The following is a 19370-nucleotide window of genomic DNA, read 5'->3' on the forward strand; positions in this document are numbered from 1 at the left end:
ACAGATTCCCTATAGGGATGAGTGCACAAAAACAAGTTCAAAGTTCTCTATGACTCTACGTTAAAGCTGTAGAACTCCCTGAGACTTTTGTTTTGTCTAATTGTGTTTAGCATCTTACCATACATTTGCTTAAGTACAAAGTCAGAATCTTAGCATTAAAAAATAAATTGTATCAGTTGGAGTATTTGACAGATGCTAGACACTTTTATCAATCCACCTCTGTTCCCTGTTGCCTCCGGTGTCTGGGTGTCTGTCTGCTTACCTGTGAGCACAAGTCTGCTCTTTCCCTAAAAACTGGATCTTGTCCTGAATCGCACTGTTGCTAATCATTTGTGTAACTCCCTAAGCAGAAACGATATATATCTCAATGGCTCACTCATCTTTTGTGTTACACAGTCCTCACTGCTATACAGCTGGGGGTGAGGCATGTGAGATGCTACTGGGGGAATAGATGTCTATGGACAGTCCTGTGGTACGGTTGGAGTCTGAAGAGCTCTTGAGCTCCCTCTGTGTGAATCCAAGGGGGTGAGGTCAAAGTGACATCACAGGGAGCACAAAGGGGTTCATAGTGAACTGACAAGGTGTTGAGGGGGTCATTGGAAGAGTCCCCATAGCCCGTGGCTGAGTCTATCCGTTTGTATGCCTCCTGCAGAAGCTCTCCTCCTGATGTGGTGATCATCTCTTCCTAAAGAAAGACAGACAGGTCATCAGTACATAGCCTACAGCTGCCTAGTCTTAGATATGCTTGTGCTCTACATTCTTATCAACAGCTGTTGTTTTGTCTGTTGTTGTACACTGCATGCATGTTATGTAGCTCTACAGTAATATGATGGTTTCATGTTACGATTTTCCAGATCCAATGTGGTGATCTGTGGTGAAATATATTCACACTGTTTATCAGCATCCTCCCCCCAGCAGTCTCCAGATGCTTTTTATCTGTATTTGTACACCACACAATGTTATACTGTATGTGTAATGTCAAAGAGACGTGAATTCTTGCAAACCAAGATGCATCCTCCTTTTCAAATTAGCATATAACTAATGTCACACATTCACACACACTTCAAACAGTCAGTTCTGTCAGCCTCCGCATATCATGTTTCCATGGTTACAGCAGTATTATTGAAGATAACGCAGGTCAGCCGTGTATGTGATTTGTTGCTACATCAGTTGTGATATGAAAAGAACACTGATGTACTGTATATCCAGCCACACACACTCCAGCCACACACACTAGCATGCACGAACAGACTCACTTTTTTTCAATGCTCCTTTCCTGAGGAATACTTTTGAGTTAGATAGTTTGCATGTGGTAAAAGTAGTGAAGAGAAGTAGTTTGGTGCAAGAGGGGATGCTAGGAGGGATCCATGTTTGGTCGAGACAACATCCCAGTACTGACCGTGGAACCAGGGGGCAATGGTGGCGCTGTTGCACTCATAGCCAACCTGTTTGGGCATTTGCTCCTCTTTGAACCATAGCAGAACACACTCTCTGGAGCTGGGCCGGGGAGCTCTCACCCAGGCGAGACTGGAGAAGATAGAGAAGTGAAGCATGCATAATCACATGATATTATAATAAGAAATAAATACATAATATATAAGATTGCCCAAAGACTTTTAATGGTGCCGTGATAAAGGTGCATCATGCTTTAGATGAGTTCCAGGCACAAAAAAAGCCTTGCGGGTCTATCGGGTCTGCTTCTGTGTATCTCTCAATATATATTATATACTTTTTTTTACTTCACCATTCTATGCATCTTATCTGTATATGGATTGGGTGCTGCATAGTAATTTTGCTATATCTATCCATGTACATATTCATGAGTAGTAGGCCAATTCTGTATCTGTCCTGTACATCAGTGGCTGTGTAACAGTGAGGCTGTGTCTTCAGGCACTGTCCGCGGCAGTACAGTGGAGGAGCAGCAGGCTGGAGGCTGGAGCAGTGGGTACGCTCTGTGCTGTGGGTGGTGGAGGAGGATGACTCTAGCACGGTGCTGTGTCTCCTGAGGGAGGCTGCTGTTTGTCTGTTCCCCACCACAGGGCCCTGCCAGAACAGCCAACTGAGCACCGCCACACAGCCCTTCTCTATTGCCCTCAGGGACTGCCGGGTTGTACTCGACACGTGCCTACAACTTATGAAGGCTTTATAAACAGTAGATACATGGGTCATAAATCATCTGTAACCGTATTTCCTGCTCTAGAATGATTCATAATGTGGCATAACTGTGTGACATAAGCATCTAATTTATTTGTTCACATGTTTTGATCCTTTATAGAGCATGAAATAAGGTTATAGATGATTTGTGAGCCATTTATGTAGTGGTTATAAAGCATATATGAATGCTTTATGAAGCCTTCATAAGATGTACTTCAAATAAAGCAGGACCGTGTTTTTTAAACACAACTGCATACTTCAAGGAGTAGGGCTTTCAAATAGTTGGTTTGATGGGAAGTTGTGATGTCATCGGCCTTCGCCCTTGCTTGAAGAACAATAGAGAACAAACAAGGAAAGGCCCAGCTCCCCACTTGTGGTATGTCATGACTTATCTGAACCACCTATTGAGATGTGACTTTTGTTATGTAAATCAGGTGTTAAATGACGTAAAAAGGAGACTGGATTCACCAATTTTGAATGTTATATATTATTTGTGCATCTATGAGTGATGTTCTATCGATTGCCGGGGTCATTTCATGTTTTCAGGTGTAGGAAAGTTTGAGGATTAACAACAAAAGTTTTGGAGTTTACATTTAGGGAGAGACAGAAATGAATAAAAAAGGTTCATGTAAAAATGAGGGATGGAGAAGGAGGTGATCAATGGAAAGGAAAACAGGTGTAGAGAGAAAAGTCAGGGAAGACTTGACTTACGTTGCGCCTCCCATTCCTTCTCATCCTTCTCACTCCTTCTTTGTTCCTGCTCTAGGGAGATATACAGCTCCCTCGCTCTCTTCTCCTCTGCACGTTTTATCTCCTCCTCACCTTGATGTCTCTCCTCCTCCTCGCGTTTCTGTCAGAGGAGAAATATGTGAGGAATTGTGAACAAAAGACAGGTTGGCGTACACATTTGCATAACATTTCGTAACAAAACACAAAAATAATTGTCCAGGACTGTCGGCAGTAAATACAGAACCTGTATGTCCCTGACTGTCATGATTGCTGCATCTTCTAATGTACCCTGGCCTGCTGAGAAATGTAGGCCTATTATAATATTTAGGGTTTGCTCCCTTCCCCTTCCTTAGTCCAACTTGGCTACCTTCTAATTGACTTCATTAATGACCTAATTCTCCAGTATGATATTCCATACACACTGCTTGTGATGAACACAAGCATTCAGCTCATCATCTGTACTGAAGTGGAAATAATTTACTGAATAATTTATTTATGGGGAAATAAATTGGCCTTGTAATTCTTTGCATGGAGCAATTACCATTTAGTTGTAGAGTGAAAACAGGCATCTTTTGATCGGGACAATTGTTAGCTGTTATGTTTTGTTGTAGCTAAAATGCTTTTTTCCCTGCTGGAGACTGGTGAGTGACAGTTGTGACAGCAAGATAATTGGTGTTGTTTGATGCTGTAGAAAGAACATACAGTGTATAGAACCTCAGTGAACATATTCAGAGTTTCAGACGACACAGGGTTCTTTTTTGCAAAGCAAGCATTCACCACATGTGAACAGCAATTGGTTTTCTCTAGGTCAAAGGCTACTCTTCTGTGAATGTAACCAATAGGGAATGTAACCCATCAAATTATTATTATTATTATAACTACTTTTTTGTGGGCTCTATCAATGTATTTGTCTGCATCATTTCCAATCCCCCATATATTTTTTTTCTCATTAAAAAAAATCATATTTTCCTTCTGTATTATTTTCCCCTAACCCTAACACCCCTCCCCTAATTGTAGTAAACCAACGGACAACAACACTTAGGCTTTTACTCCCATCTTTTACATATTATATACATTTTATGGACATTGTACACGGACAAGGTATATTTTACGTTATCTTTTTTATTTTTTATTTTTTTTGCTACCCTTTAACCCTCCCAACTATCTCTGAAAGCCATCCAGTTTTGATAACCATCCATTTTTCTACTTGCCATATATTTTTCAATTGTGCTGTGATGTTTCACGAAAGTTCTGAACCTTTGTATTGTCATAGTTTCTACAGATTGTAAATTAGATCTGAAAATATTTACTAAGAGTATTATTATAATATTGATTGATTGACTATGGCTTTTCAAATCACCCAACAGTGCTATTTGCAGAGATAGCTTTAAGTAAATGTTGTGATCTTTAAGCCATACCTGCACCTGCGACCAAAAACAAGCTACAGTGCCTTCCAAAAGTATTCATACCCTTTGTCTTATTCCGCACTTTGTTGTGTTACAGCCTGAATTCAAAATGGATTAAACCGATTTTTTCTCACCCATCTACACACAATACCTCATAATGACAAAGTTAAAACATGTTTTAGAAAAGGTTGCTAATTTATTGAAAATTAAATACAGAAATATCACATTTACATAAGTCTTTCTGGGTAAGTCTAAGAGACTTGCACACCTGGATTGTACAATATTTGCACATTGTTCTTAAAATAATTATTCAAGCTCTGTCAAGTTGGTTGTTGATCATTGCTAGACAGCCATTTTCAAGTCTTGACATAGATTTTCAAGCTGATTTAAGTCAAAACTGTAACTAGGCCACTGAGGAACATTCAATGTCGTCTTGGTCAGCAACTCCAGTGTATATTTGGCCTTGTGTTTTAGGTTATTATCCTGCTGAAAGGTGAATTTGTCTCCCAGTGTCTGTTGGAAAGCAGACTGAACCAGGTTTTACTCTAGGAATTTGCCTGTGCTTAGCTCTATTCCATTTATTTTTATCCCAAAAAACGCCATAATCCTTGCCAATGACAAGCACACCTATAACATGATGCAGGCACCTCCAACTCAGTGTTGTGTTGGATTTTCCCCGAACATAATGCTTTGTATTCAGGACATACAGTTCATTTCTTTGACATTTTTTTGCAGTTTTACTTTAGTGCATTATTGCAAACAGGATGCATGTTTTGGAATATTTGTATTCATTACAGGCTTCCTTATTTTCACTCTGCCATTTAGGTTAGCATTGTGGAGTAACTACAATGTTGTTGATCCATCCTCAGTTTTCTCCAATCACAACCATAAAACTCTTTAACTGTTTTAAAATTACCATTGACCTCATGGTGAAATCCCAGAGAGGTTTCCTTCCTCTCTGACAACTGCTTAGGAAGGCTCCTGTATCTTTGTAGTGACTGGGTGTATTGATACACCACCCAAAGGGTAATTAATAACTTCACCATGCTTAAACGGATATTCAATGTCTGTTTTTAACATTTTTTTTTACCCATCTAGCGATAGGTGCTCTTTACAAAGCTTCGGAAAACCTCCCTAGTCTTTGTGGTTGAATCTGTGTTTGAAATTCACTGCTCGGCTGAGGGACCTTACAAATACATTTATGTTTGGGGTACAGAGATGAGGTAGTGATTCAAATCATGTTAAACATAAAAGTCATGTTAAACACTATTATTGCTACTTATATTGTGACTTGTTAAGCACAATTTTACTCCTGAACTTACTCAGGCTAGTCAAAATAAAGGGGTTGAATAGTTATTGACTCAAGACATTTCAGCTTTTCATTTTTAATTATATATACTGCTGAAAAAAATAAAGGGAACACTTAAACAACACATCCTAGATCTGAATGAAAGAAATAATCTTATTAAATACTTTTTTCTTTACATAGTTGAATGTGCTGACAACAAAATCACACAAAAATAATAAATGGAAATCCAATTTATCAACCCATGGAGGTCTGGATTTGGAGTCACACTCCAAATTAAAGTGGAAAACCACACTACAGGCTGATCCAACTTTGATGTAATGTCCTTAAAACAAGTCAAAATGAGGCTCAGTAGTGTGTGTGGCCTCCACGTGCCTGTATAACCTCCCTACAACGCCTGGGCATGCTCCTGATGAGGTGGCGGATGGTCTCCTGAGGGATCTCCTCCCAGACCTGGACTAAAGCATCCGCCAACTCCTGGACAGTCTGTGGTGCAACGTGGCGTTGGTGGATGGAGCGAGACATGATGTCCTAGATGTGCTCAATTGGATTCAGGTCTGGGGAACGGGCGGGCCAGTCCATAGCATCAATGCCTTCCTCTTGCAGGAACTGCTGACACACTCCAGCCACATGAGGTCTAGCATTGTCTTGCATTAGGAGGAACCCAGGGCCAACCGCACCAGCATATGGTCTCACAAGGGGTCTGAGGATCTCATCTCGGTACCTAATGGCAGTCAGGCTACCTCTGGCGAGCACATGGAGGGCTGTGCGGCCCCCCAAAGAAATGCCACCCCACACCATGACTGACCCACCGCCAAACCGGTCATGCTGGAGGATGTTGCAGGCAGCAGAACGTTCTCCACGGCGTCTCCAGACTCTGTCACATCTGTCACATGTGCTCAGTGTGAACCTGCTTTCATCTGTGAAGAGCACAGGGCGCCAGTGGCGAATTTGCCAATCTTGGTGTTCTCTGGCAAATGCCAAATGTCCTGCACGGTGTTGGGCTGTAAGCACAACCCCCACCTGTGGACGTCGGGCCCTCATACCACCCTCATGGAGTCTGTTTCTGACCGTTTGAGCAGACACATGCACATTTATGGCCTGCTGGAGGTCATTTTGCAGGGCTCTGGCAGTGCTTCTCCTGCTCCTCCTTGCACAAAGACGGAGGTAGCGGTCCTGTTGCTGGGTTGTTGCCCTCCTACGGCCTCCTCCACGTCTCCTGATGTACTGGCCTGTCTCCTGGTAGCGCCTCCATGCTCTGGACACTACGCTGACAGACACAGCAAACCTTCTTGCCACAGCTCGCATTGATGTGCCATCCTGGATGAGCTGCACTACCTGAGCCACTTGTGTGGGTTGTAGACTCCGTCTCATGCTACCACTAGAGTGAAAGCACCGCCAGCATTCAAAAGTGACCAAAACATCAGCCAGGAAGCATAGGAACTGAGAAGTGGTCTGTGGTCCTCACCTGCAGAACCACTCCTTTATTGGGGGTGTCTTGCTAATTGCCTATAATTTCCACCTGTTGTCTATTCCATTTGCACAACAGCATGTGAAATTTATTGTCAATCAGTGTTGCTTCCTAAGTGGACAGTTTGATTTCACAGAAGTGTGATTGACTTGGAGTTACATTGTGTTGTGTAAGTGTTCCCTTTATTTTTTTGAGCAGTGTATACAGAAAACATCTACAAACATAATTCCACATTGACATTATGGGGTATTGTGTGAAGGCCAATGACACAAAACCATTTAAAATTCAGGCTGTAACACAACAAAATGTGGAAAAAGTCAAGGGGTGTGAATACTTCCTGAAGGCACTGTGCATATAGGCATGACCAAAACAAGTGATCTAATGATTCTGTTTCTTCGCAGCAAAATCTGCAGACCCATCATATTAGTATTATTATTATAGACAGGACCGTTCATCAAATTTGAAGGTAAGACCCAGGTGCAGACAATGTCGAAGTAACAAAAGTTTATTAATTCGAACAAGGGCAGGCAAAGGTACAGGACGGCAGGCATGATCAGGGTCAGGCCAGGCAGAGGTCGGTAATCCAGAGTTGTGGGGCAAAGGTAGCGGACGGCAGGCAGGCTCAGGGGAGGCAGAAAGGACAAAACCGGGAAAACTAGAAAATAACCAAGGCAGGAGCAAGGGGAAACCCGCTGGTAGGTTTGAGGAACAAAACGAACTCACACAGACAGACAGAAAACACAGGTGTAAGTACCCAGTGGATAATGGGGAAGATGGGTGACAACTGGAGGGGGGTTGAGACAAGCACAAGGACAGGTGAAACAGATCAGGGCATGACACAGTTAAATTGTCACGAATCCCACCGAAGGTGGCTCCCCTGCCTGCTCGGGCGGCGCTCGGCGGTCGTCGTTGCCGGCCTACTAGCCGCCGCTGATCCCTTTTTCCTTTTCGTTTGGTATGTCTTATTGTTTGCACCTGTTCCTCATTTGTGTCTCTTGATTTATGGTTATTTAAGCCTGTTTAGGCCGCCCAGGTTTGTGCGGGATTATTTTCGTCAGAGTGTTTTTGTTGTTGGATGTGCTGGCGATCTGCTTGTGTTGTTTTATATGCGTACTGTGGACCCGTTGTATTTGGGCACTTCGCTATTCACGCCGGTTGTTGGCGTCGACCGTTTTTTCGTAATTAACCTGTTAGGGCTAGGGGGCAGTATTGACACGGCTGGATAAAAAACGTACCCGATTTAATCTGGTTACTACTCCTGCCCAGTAACTAGAATATGCATATAATTATTGGCTTTGGATAGAAAACACCCTAAAGTTTCTAAAACTGTTTGAATGGTGTCTGTGAGTATAACAGAACTCATATGGCAGGCCAAAACCTAAGAAGATTCCATGCAGGAAGTGGCCTGTCTGACAAGTTGTGTTTTATCTTGGCTCTTTTTATTGAAGACTGAGGATCTTTGCAATAACGTGACACTTCCTACGGCTCCCATAGGCTCTCAGAGCCCGGGAAAAAGCTGAAGGATATCGAGGCAGGCTCTGGCTGAAACACTTTATCGCGTTTGGATAGTGGCTGGTCAGAGTACTGTGGGCTTAGGCGCGTGCCCGAGTCGACCGAATGCTTTATTTTCTTTCCTCTGTTTACCTAAATGCAGATTCCCGGTCGGAATATTATTGCTTTTTTCAGAGAAAAATAGCATAAAAATGGATTTTAAACAGCGGTTGACATGCTTCGAAGTACGGTAATGGAATATTTAGAATTTTTTTGTCACGAATTGCGCCATGCTCGTGACCCTTATTTACACTTCGGATAGTGTCTTGAACGCATCGAACAAAACGCCGCTATTTGGATATAACGATGGATTATTTTGGACCAAACCAACATTTGTTATTGAAGTAGCAGTCCTGGGAGTGCATTCTGACGAAGAACATCAAAGGTAATCAAACTTTTGTAATAGTAAATCGGAGTTTGGTCAGGGCTAAACTTGGTGGGTGTCTAAATAGCTAGCCGTGATGGCTGGGCTATGTACTCAGAATATTGCAAAATGTGCTTTCACCGAAAAGCTATTTTAAAATCGGACACCTCGATTGCACAAAGGAGTTCTGTATCTATAATTCTTTAAATAATTGTTATGTTTTTTGTGAACGTTTATCGTGAGTAATTTAGTAAATTCACCGGAGGTTTGCGGGGGGTATGCTAGTTCTGAACGTCACATGCTAATGTAAAAAGCTGGTTTTTGATATAAATATGAACTTGATTGAACAAAACATGCATGTATTGTATAACATAATGTCCTAGATGTGTCATCTGATGAAGATCATCAAAGGTTAGTGCTGCATTTAGCTGTCTTCTGGGTTTTTGTGACATTATATGCTAGCTTGAAAAATGGGTGTCTGATTATTTCTGGCTGGGTACTCTGCTGACATAATGATTTGCTTTCGTTGTAAAGCCTTTTTGAAATCGGACAGTGTGGTTAGATTAACCTCTCTAGGCTAGGCGGGACGAATTCGTCCCACCTACGTAACAGCCACGGCTATCCTGTGGCGCGATTTTCAAAACCTTAAAAATCCTATTACTTCAATTTCTCAAACATATGACTATTTTACAGCCATTTAAAGATAAGACTCTCGTTAATCTAACCACACTGTCCAATTTCAAAAAGGCTTTACAACGAAAGCAAAACATTAGATTATGTCAGCAGAGTACCAAGCCAGAAATAATCAGACACCCATTTTTCAAGCCAGCATATAATGTCACCAAAACCCAGAAGACAGCTAAATGCAGCACTCACCTTTGATGATCTTCATCAGATGACAACCCTAGGACATTATGTTATACAATACATGCATGTTTTGTTCAATCAAGTTCATATTTATATCAAAAACCAGCTTTTTACATTAGCATGTGACGTTCAGAACTAGCATACCCCCGCAAACTTCCGGGGAATTCGCTAACATTTTACTAAATTACTCACGATAAACGTTCACAAAAAGCATAACAATTATTTTAAGAATTATAGATACAGACCTCCTCTATGCACTCGATATGTCCGATTTTAAAATAGCTTTTTGGTGAAAGCACATTTTGCAATATTCTAAGTACATAGCCCAGGCATCACGGGCTCGCTATTTAGACACCCGGCAAGTTTAGCACTCACCATAATCATATTTACTATTATAAAAATGTCATTACCTTTTGTTGTCTTCGTCAGAATACACACCCAGGACAGCTACTTCAATAACAAATGTTGGTTTGGTCCAAAATAATCCATCGTTATATCCGAATAGCGGCGTTTTGTTCGATGCGTCCAGACACTATCCGAAATAGTAAAGAAGTGTCACGCGCTTGGCGCAATTCGTGACAATAAAATTCTAAGTATTCCATTACCGTACTTCGAAGCATGTCAACCGCTGTTTAAAATCAATTTTTACGACATTTTTCTCGTAGAAAAGCGATAATATTCCGACAGGGAATCTCCTTTTCGGCAAACAGAGGAAAAAATCCCAAAGGCGGGGGCGGTCGGGGTCACGCGCATAAGCTAGTGTCTCTTGATGGGCCACTTGAGAAAGGCGATAATGTGTTTCAGCCTGGGGCTGGAATGACGACATTCTGTTTTTTCCCGGGCTCTGAGCGCCTATGGACGACGTGGGAAGTGTCACGTTAGAGCAGAGATCCTTAGTAAATGATAGAGATGGAAAAGAAGTTCAACAAATGGTCAGACAGGCCACTTCCTGTAAAGGAATCTCTCAGGTTTTGACCTGCCATTTGAGTTCTGTTATACTCACAGACACCATTCAAACAGTTTTAGAAAATTTAGGGTGTTTTCTATCCATATGTAATAAGTATATGCATATTCTAGTTACTGAGTAGGAGTGGTAACCAGATTAAATCGGGTATGTTTTTTATCCAGCCGTGTCAATGCTGCCCCCTAGCCCTAACAGGTTAACGAGAGTCTTGTCTTTAAAATGGTGTAAAATAGTCATATGTTTGAGAAATTGAAGTAATAGCATTTCTAAGGTATTTGAAAATCGCGCCACGGGATTACACTGGCTGTTGCGTAGGTGGGACGATTTCGTCCCACCTAGCCCAGAGAGTTTAGGAATAAACACATTTTTCCTTACCTCTGCTCTCTGCGCCTGACTCCTACCACCACTCCTAGAAATCGCTGACAGAATCCCACACCTCATTATGGAGTCAGCAGGAGCAGCCGCACCTCCTCTCCCATCGATGGAGGAAAGGGTCCTCCATCATACCAGCATTCTCCACCGAATCGGTTCAGCGATGGATCAGATGATGGAGAGGATGGACCGATGGGAGAGGAGTGGCCTGCCTACCACATCCCCAGCACCTACTCCCCCTCCACCAGCTACCCCTCCTCCGGCGTCCGGACGCCCTACCCCTGACTCTCCCCAGGGAGTATGATGGAGCGGCGGCTGGGTGCCAGGGGTTCCTGCTACAGTTGGAGTTGTACCTGGCTACCGTTCATCCGACTCCCTCTGGAGAGGAGAGCGTGAGTGTCCTCGTCTCCTGCTTAACGGGACGTGCCCTGGAGTGGGCCAACGCAGTGTGGTATGGCCCAGACTCGGCAAGGGATCACTACCCCGAGTTCATCCGCCGTTTCCGGGCCGTGTTCGATCACCCACTGGAGGGCCGGGCGGCGGGTGAACGGCTGTTCCACCTGCGGCAGGAGACGAGGAGCGCACAGGAATTTGCTCTGGAGTTCGGACCTTGGCTGCTGGAGCGGGGTGGAACGACAGGGCCCTGATGGACCACTATCGGTGTAGCCTCCGGGAGGATGTCCGCCGGGAGCTAGCCTGTCGAGACACTACCCTCTCACTGGATGAACTAATTGACATGTCCATTCGTCTCGACAACCTGCTGGCTGCCCACGGGCGTCCAGACCGGGCCATGTTGGTTCCACCTCCAGGACCACTATCGGTGTAGTGGTCCTGGAGGAGCGCACAGGACTTTGCTCTGGAGTTCCGGACCTTGGCTGCTCTAGCGGGGTGGAACGACAGGGCCCTGATGGACCACTATTGGTGTAGCCTCCGGGTGGACGTCCACCGGGAGCTAGCCTGTCGAGACACTACCCTCTCACTGGATGAACTAATTGACATGTCCATTCGTCTCGACAACCTGCTGGCTGCCCGCGGGCATCCAGACCGGGCCCTGTTGGTTCCACCTCCAGGACCACTATCGGTGTAGCCTCCGGGAGGACGTCCGCCGGGAGCTAGCCTGTCGAGACCCTACCCTCTCACTGGATGAACTAATTGACATGTCCATTCGTCTCGACAACCTGCTGGCTGCCCGCGGGCGTCCAGACCGGGCCCTGTTGGTTCCAGACCAGGCCGCGTCGAGGGAAACCAGTGGAGGAGGCTCCTCCTGTACCTGGTGTGGTCGGAGAGGACCCACTGCCGACCGGTGCTGGGGGAGCTCCTCTGGGAATCGGGATGGCAGGCGGAGCACTCCTCGTTCACCCCAGGTGAGTAAGCACCAACCTCACCCAGAGCTCCCTATTGGTCATATGTTTGTACTTGTAACTTTCCCTGAGTTTTCTCCCTCTTTCCAGCATAAGGTGCTAGTTGATTCAGGCGCAGCTGGAAACTTTATGGATCGTGGGCTCGCGTTAAGGCTAGGGATTCCCCTGGTGTCGTTGGACCAACCTTTCTCCGTGCACTCCTTAGATAGCCGACCATTAGGGTCAGGGCTGGTCAGGGAGGCCACGGTGCCACTGGACATGGTAACGCAGGGGGATCATGGGGAACGGATTAGTCTCTTCCTCATTGATTCGCCTGCGTTTCCGGTGGTGGTGGGGATTCCCTGGCTGGCCAATCACAATCCTGATATTTCGTGGAGACAGGGGGCTCTCAGAGGGTGGTCAGAGGAGTGTTCAGGCAGGTGTAAAGGAGTTTCCATCGGTGCGACGACGGTGGAGAGGCCAGACCTGGTTTCCACTGTGCGCATTCCCTCTGAATATGCCGATTTGGCTATCGCCTTCGGTAAAAAGAGGGCGACCCGATTACCACCTCACCGACGAGGGGATTGCGTGATAAACCTCCAGGTAAATGCTACACTCCCCAGGAGTCACGTGTACCCATTGTCACAAGAGGAAATGTTGGCTATGGAGACATATGTCACGGAATCTCTGAGACAGGGGTACATTCGGCCCTCCATGTCACCCGTCTCCTCGAGTTTCTTTTTCGTGAAGAAAAAGGATGGAGGTCTGCGTCCGTGCATTGATTATCGAGGTCTAAATTCCATCACAGTAGGGTTTAGTTACCCGCTACCTCTCATCGCTATGGCGGTGGAATCATTTCACGGAGCGCGTTTTTTCACGAAACTGGATCTCAGGAGCGTGTACAATCTGGTGCGTATCCAGGGAGGAGATGAGTGGAAAACCGCGTTTAGTACCACATCGGGCCACTATGAGTACCTCATCATGCCGTATGGGTTAAAGAATGCTCCAGCCGTGTTTCAATCCTTTGTCGACGAGATTCTCAGGGACCTGCATGGGCAGGGTGTGGTGGTGTATATTGATGACATCCTGATCTATTCCGCCACACGCGCCGCGCATGTCTCCCTGGTGTGCAAGGTGCTTGGGCGACTGCTGGAGCATGACCTGTACGTTAAGGCTGAGAAATGTGTGTTTTTCAAACAAGCCGTTTCCTTCCTGGGGTATCGCATTTCCACCTCGGGGGTGGTGATTGAATGTGACCGCGTTAAAGCCGTGCGTAATTGGCCGACTCCGAACCACGGTAAAGGAGGTGCAGCGGTTCTTAGGGTTTGCCAATTACTACCGGAGGTTTATCCGGGGCTTTGGTCAAGTTGCTGCTCCCATTACCTCACTGCTGAAGGGGGGTCCGGCGCACATGCGCTGGTCAGCAGAGGTGAACAGAGCGTTCAGTCGTCTGCTGGAGCTGTTTACCGACGCTCCCATGCTGGCTCATCCGGACCCCTCTTTGGCATTCATAGTGGAGGTGGACGCATCCGAGACTGGGGTGGGGGCCGTGCTATCACAGCGCTCGGGCACGCCACTCAAACTCCGCCCGTGCGCTTTCTTTTCTAGGAAGCTCGGGCTGGCAGAGCAGAACTATGACGTGGGGGACCGGGAGTTGTTAGCTGTGGTCAAGGCTCTGAAAGTGTGGAGACATTGGCTTGAGGGGGCTAAGCACCCTTTCCTCATCTGGACTGACCACCGTAATCTCGAGTACATCCGGGCAGCTAGGAGACTGAATCCACGTCAGGCCAGGTGGGCCATGTTCTTTACCCGTTTCCGGTTCACTATCTCTTATTGGCCAGGTTCACAGAACACGAAGACCGACGCACTGTCCCGCCTATATGACACCGAGGAGAGGGCCATCGATCCAACTCCCATCCTCCCAGCGTCGTGCTTGGTAGCACCGGTGGTATGGGAGGTGGATGCGGAGGTCGAGCGGGCGTTACGGTTGGAACCTGCACCATCTCAGTGTCCGGCAGGTGTTCAGTACTTGCCGCTTGGTGTCCGTGATCGATTGATTCGATGGGCCCATAATCTCCCCTCTTCGGGTCACCCTGGGATCGAAAGGACAGTGCGGAATCTGAGGGGAAAGTACTGGTGGCCCACCCTGGTAAAGGACGTGCGGTTTTATGTTTCGTCCTGCTCGGTGTGCGCTCAGAGCAAGGCTCCTCAACACCTGCCTAGAGGGCAATTACACCCCCTCCCCGTTCCACAGCGGCCGTGGTCGCACTTGTCAGTGGACTTCCTCACCGACCTTCCCTTATCTCAGGGGAACACCACAATCCTGGTCGTTGTGGATCGGTTCTCGAAGTCCTGCCGTCTCATCCCGTTGCCCGGTCTCCCTACGGCTCTGCAGACTGCGGAGGCCCTGTTTACCCATGTCTTCCGGCACTACGGGGTGCCCGAGGACATCGTTTCTGATCGGGGTCCCCAGTTCACGTCCAGAGTTTGGAGGGCGTTCATGGAACCGTTGGGGTTCTCGGTCAGCCTGACCTCGGGTTTCCACCCCGAGAGTAATGGGCAGGTGGAGAGAGTGAACCAAGAGGTGGGTAGGTTTCTAAGGATGTATTGCCGGGACCGGCCCAGGGAGTGGGCGAGATAGCCCAAAACTCCCTCCGTCACTCATCAACCAATATGTCACCTTTTCAGTGCGTGTTGGGCTACCAGCCGGTCCTGGCTCCATGGCACCAGAGCCAGACCGAGGCTCCTGCGGTGGAGGAGTGGGTGCAGCGCTCGAAGGACACTTGGAGAGCCGTCCAAGACGCACTCACTAAGGCAAGTGGACGGCAGAAGAAGAGCGCTGACCAGCACAGCAGTGAGACCCCTGTGTTTGCACCAGGGGATCGAGTCTGGCTCTCGGCTCGAAACCTGCCCCTCCGCTTGCCCTGCCGGAAGCTGGGCCCACAGTGTGAAGGGCCGTTTAAAGTCTTGAGGGAGGAGGGGTACTTGTGAAACACAGAGCGGTGCAATGGAATTTGAATCCAAATAAATGTCAAAATTCAAATTTTTAAACTTTTCTAAATTACACCAAGGTAAAACATTTGATAAATTAAACATTTCCTTTAACCACGTTTTACGATTTCAAAAAGGTTTTACGGCGAAAGCATAAATTTAGAGTATGTTAGGACAGTACATTTACAAGAGTTGTGTGTAATGTTTTGTCAAGTCAAAGACAGGGTCACCAAAACCATAAAACCAGCTAAAATGATACACTAACCTTTTACAATCTCCATCAGATGACACTCCTAGGACATTATGTTAGACAATGCATGCATTTTTAGTTCTATCAAGTTCATATTTATATACAAAAACAGCGTTTTACTATGGCATTGATGTTGAGGAAATCGTTTCCCTCCAATAACCGGCAGTCAAGTCAGCGTCACAAATTAAATAATTAAAATTAGAAAACATTGGTAAAATATTATATTGTCATTTAAAGAATTATAGATTTACATCTTTTGAACGCAATCAACTTGCCAGATTTAAAAATAACCTTACTGGGAAATCACACTTTGCAATAATCTGAGCACTGTGCCCAGAAAAATACGGCGTTGCGATACAGACTAGACGTCATGTTGGGGAGATCTAAAATCGAAAATACTATGTAAATAATCCATTACCTTTGATTCTCTTCATCAGATGTCACTTCCAGGTATCACAGGTCCATAATTTAAAGTCCTGAGGAGGATAAACGAGGTGTGTTACCGGTTACAACTTCCATCTTACTACCGTATTAACCCCTCATTTCATGTGTCTCTCCTCAGGCCGGTGGTGGCTGGTCCCATGCAGGAAGGTGAGGTGCCGGAGGTCCCTCCACCCCCGCTGGACATTGGGGGGTCCCCGGCGTATAAGATACGCGCCATTCTGGACTCCAGACTTTGGGGGGGGGGGGGGGCCTACAGTACCTCGTCGACTGGGAGGGGTACGGCGCGGAGGAGAGGTGCTGGGTACTTAGGAAGGACATTTTGGACCCCTCACTACTGAGGGAATTCCACCGCCTTCATGGGGATCGCCCTGCGCCTCGTGCTCCGGGTCGCCCTCGAGGCCGGTGGCGGCGTGCTGCGGGAGCCGTGCGTCAGGAGGGGGGTACTGTCACGAATCCCACCGAAGGTGGCTCCCCTGCCTGCTCGGGCGGCGCTCGGCGGTCGTCGTCGCCGCACCTACTAGCCGCCGCTGATCCCTTTTTCCTTTTTGTTTGGTATGTCTTATTGTTTGCACCTGTTCCTTATTTGTGTCTCTTGATTTATGGTTATTTAAGCCTGTTTAGCCTGCCCAGGTTTGTGCAGGATTATTTTCGTCAGAGTGTTTTTGTTGTTGGATGTGCTGGCGATCTGCTTGTGTTGTTTTATATGCGTACTGTGGACCCGTTGTATTTGGGCACTTCGCTATTCACGCCGGTTGTTGGCGTCGACCGTTTTTTCGTAATTAAGGGATAAACACATTTTTCCTTACCTCTGCTCTCTGCGCCTGACTCCTACCACCACTCCTAGAAATCGCTGACATAAATAGTATTTTCAGATTTTGTTGTAGAAGCCAGGGTTGGGAATTGACTGTATTGAAAACTGAATTGGTGGAAGACTAATGACCTAATTTTTTGATACAGATAGTCTAGTGATGCAACTTTGACCTCTTCCATTTTTCATATTTTTGTCTCATTTTTTGTCTGTGTCTTCCTTTTTCCAGAGTTTCAGACAGGGAAACGTTTAATGACTAAGCCCTTTTCCTTCAGGCGAGCTCAACAGAGGAGGGCAATGATAAACGAGCTCTGCTGAGTTTCTTAAGTAGGTCTCATTCGTCCGGGTTCTACATCATCCAGGACTTTCGATGCTCCAACAGGGCTCTATGGTACAACAGTGATCTCACCCCCCAGAGATTCCCATCCAGTTCCCCTCAGACTCCCCATTCTACTTTGAAGGTATAAGATTATTACATTTCATAGAGAACAAATCCTTTTCCATAATCCATCCTCATATACATATATGCCATCTCTACACGCACGCACGCACAAACACACAAACACACACACACACACACACACACACACAGTGTTGGTCTGTGCAGTGCGCTCCCTGGCAAATACTTTGCCCCTGTCCCTCAATCCCTCTAATAAGGATGATTCTCTCTCTGCTAGTTTGCTTCCCAGATTTAGTATTGATCGTCCAATCCTGCTCTCAAATTTCTCCCTCCTGTAGAGCAGGGGAGCTGGGATGCAGACTGAGGGGACGCCCTCTCTAACAGCAGTGTGGCGTTGCACCATGCAGCTTAAATACTTACATATTTAATGGGACTGATCTGGCAAGCAAGTCCAGCAAATAAATGTTTGGCCCTCAAGGTGGGCATCAACACAATCTCTGTAGAAGACATTGACCACTTGGATTGTATGGGGAAAGTAATCTGACTTTCCAAATCACACCACCAAAGATCCCCATCACTTTGCCCCTGCCCCACAGATCCCTCCCACACAAACACACACACTGCCTTTGCTCTACTTTGAGTTCCTCCTGGATGCGTTCCACTTCCTGCTTGGCAGCCTTCCTGTCCTCTGTTTCTTCCTTCCACTTCCCTGCCACAAAATGGGCATTTTCCTTCGGCATAGCATCCCGGAACTTCTTCTCAATCTCAGCCTCTTTGGTTTGTCTGAGCAGGAGGGTTGTTGAAAGATACTTTGTCGTGAACGGAAGGGGTGGGAAACCTACCCAAAGCCCAAATTGACATGGGTCTTTTTGCATCAAGGTGTATGCTGTTATGTATAAGACATGTTTGGAGAGTTTCTATCTAGTTATGGCTCTATAACACACAACAGATATCTCCTTATCTGCCCCTATCATCCCTCTTACAATATAATCTCTCACTGGCACATTTTCCCTTCCTTCTATAACATTTAACACAATCATTTACCTTTGGCATTCAAATCCCTGCACTGGGTTATGTGGGCATCCTTTCTCCTCCCCAGTCACCAGAACTCCTTGGCCTCCTGCTGAGCCTGCCGTCTGGCTTTCTCCCCCCAACAGCTCCTTGATGATGTCATCATAAGGCTCATCTCCAGGGGCGTCGCCCATCACCCACACACACCCCCATCACTGCCCTGCAGCTACTGGATACTTCTCCTGCTGCATGAGCGGGTACAGTGAGGTAAGCATGTCAGCCTCACATTTGACTGTCTATGACAACAACAAAAAACACAGCAAACACAACCTCTCCAGTTTCTTTTGGGAATATTGTATTTAACCATACTTACCAGTACCAATATCAAACATCCCTGTGAAATCATGATTTAGACACAGCTAAAATCATGTCTAAATCTACACTCCGCGATTTCAGTACAGTACACCCAGACTCATCCTACTTGGCCTGGTCTTGGTTCTGGTTCTCCCTCTCATCCCAGCGCCTTTCCTGCTCCTTATAGAACATGATATGCTTCTGCTCCTCGTTGAGCTCTGCCAGCAAGTCCGGATCGATGTACATGTCCCTCAAAATCTGCTGCATCATCTTGTCAACACACAGCTTCCAAACACCCAAGATATCTCAGGGTAAACCTGAGGTTAGAGTTTTGGGGCCATGAACCCCTTTTATCAGTTCACTACATGTTTGGCAGATGTAGTTCTCATCTTCCTCTCTACTTCTATTTTGTCCCACCACCTAATATCAGATGAGTGTCAGAGTGATCCAGAATTGCACATTGGTATCTGAGTGAGTCTGACAGTCAGCTCTTCAGCCTCCCCCTTCTGTCATTCACTCCGCCGATACTCCTGTCACTGTGTTCATACAGTCCTCAGAGACCCTGCTGGGCTGTAGAGTTCAGATCCT

The 19370-nt window shown here is 46.2% G+C and overlaps 1 pseudogene; it reads right to left on the minus strand.

Annotated features, from left to right (window-relative positions):
* Positions 1-405: 405 nt before the first annotated feature.
* On the minus strand, positions 406-19052 carry LOC106608802 (SH2 domain-containing protein 4B-like; annotated as a pseudogene).
* Between the last annotated feature and the right edge of the window lie 318 nt (positions 19053-19370).

The sequence above is a fragment of the Salmo salar genome, chromosome ssa01 (assembly GCF_905237065.1).
Source record: "Salmo salar chromosome ssa01, Ssal_v3.1, whole genome shotgun sequence".
NCBI lineage: Eukaryota > Metazoa > Chordata > Actinopteri > Salmoniformes > Salmonidae > Salmo > Salmo salar.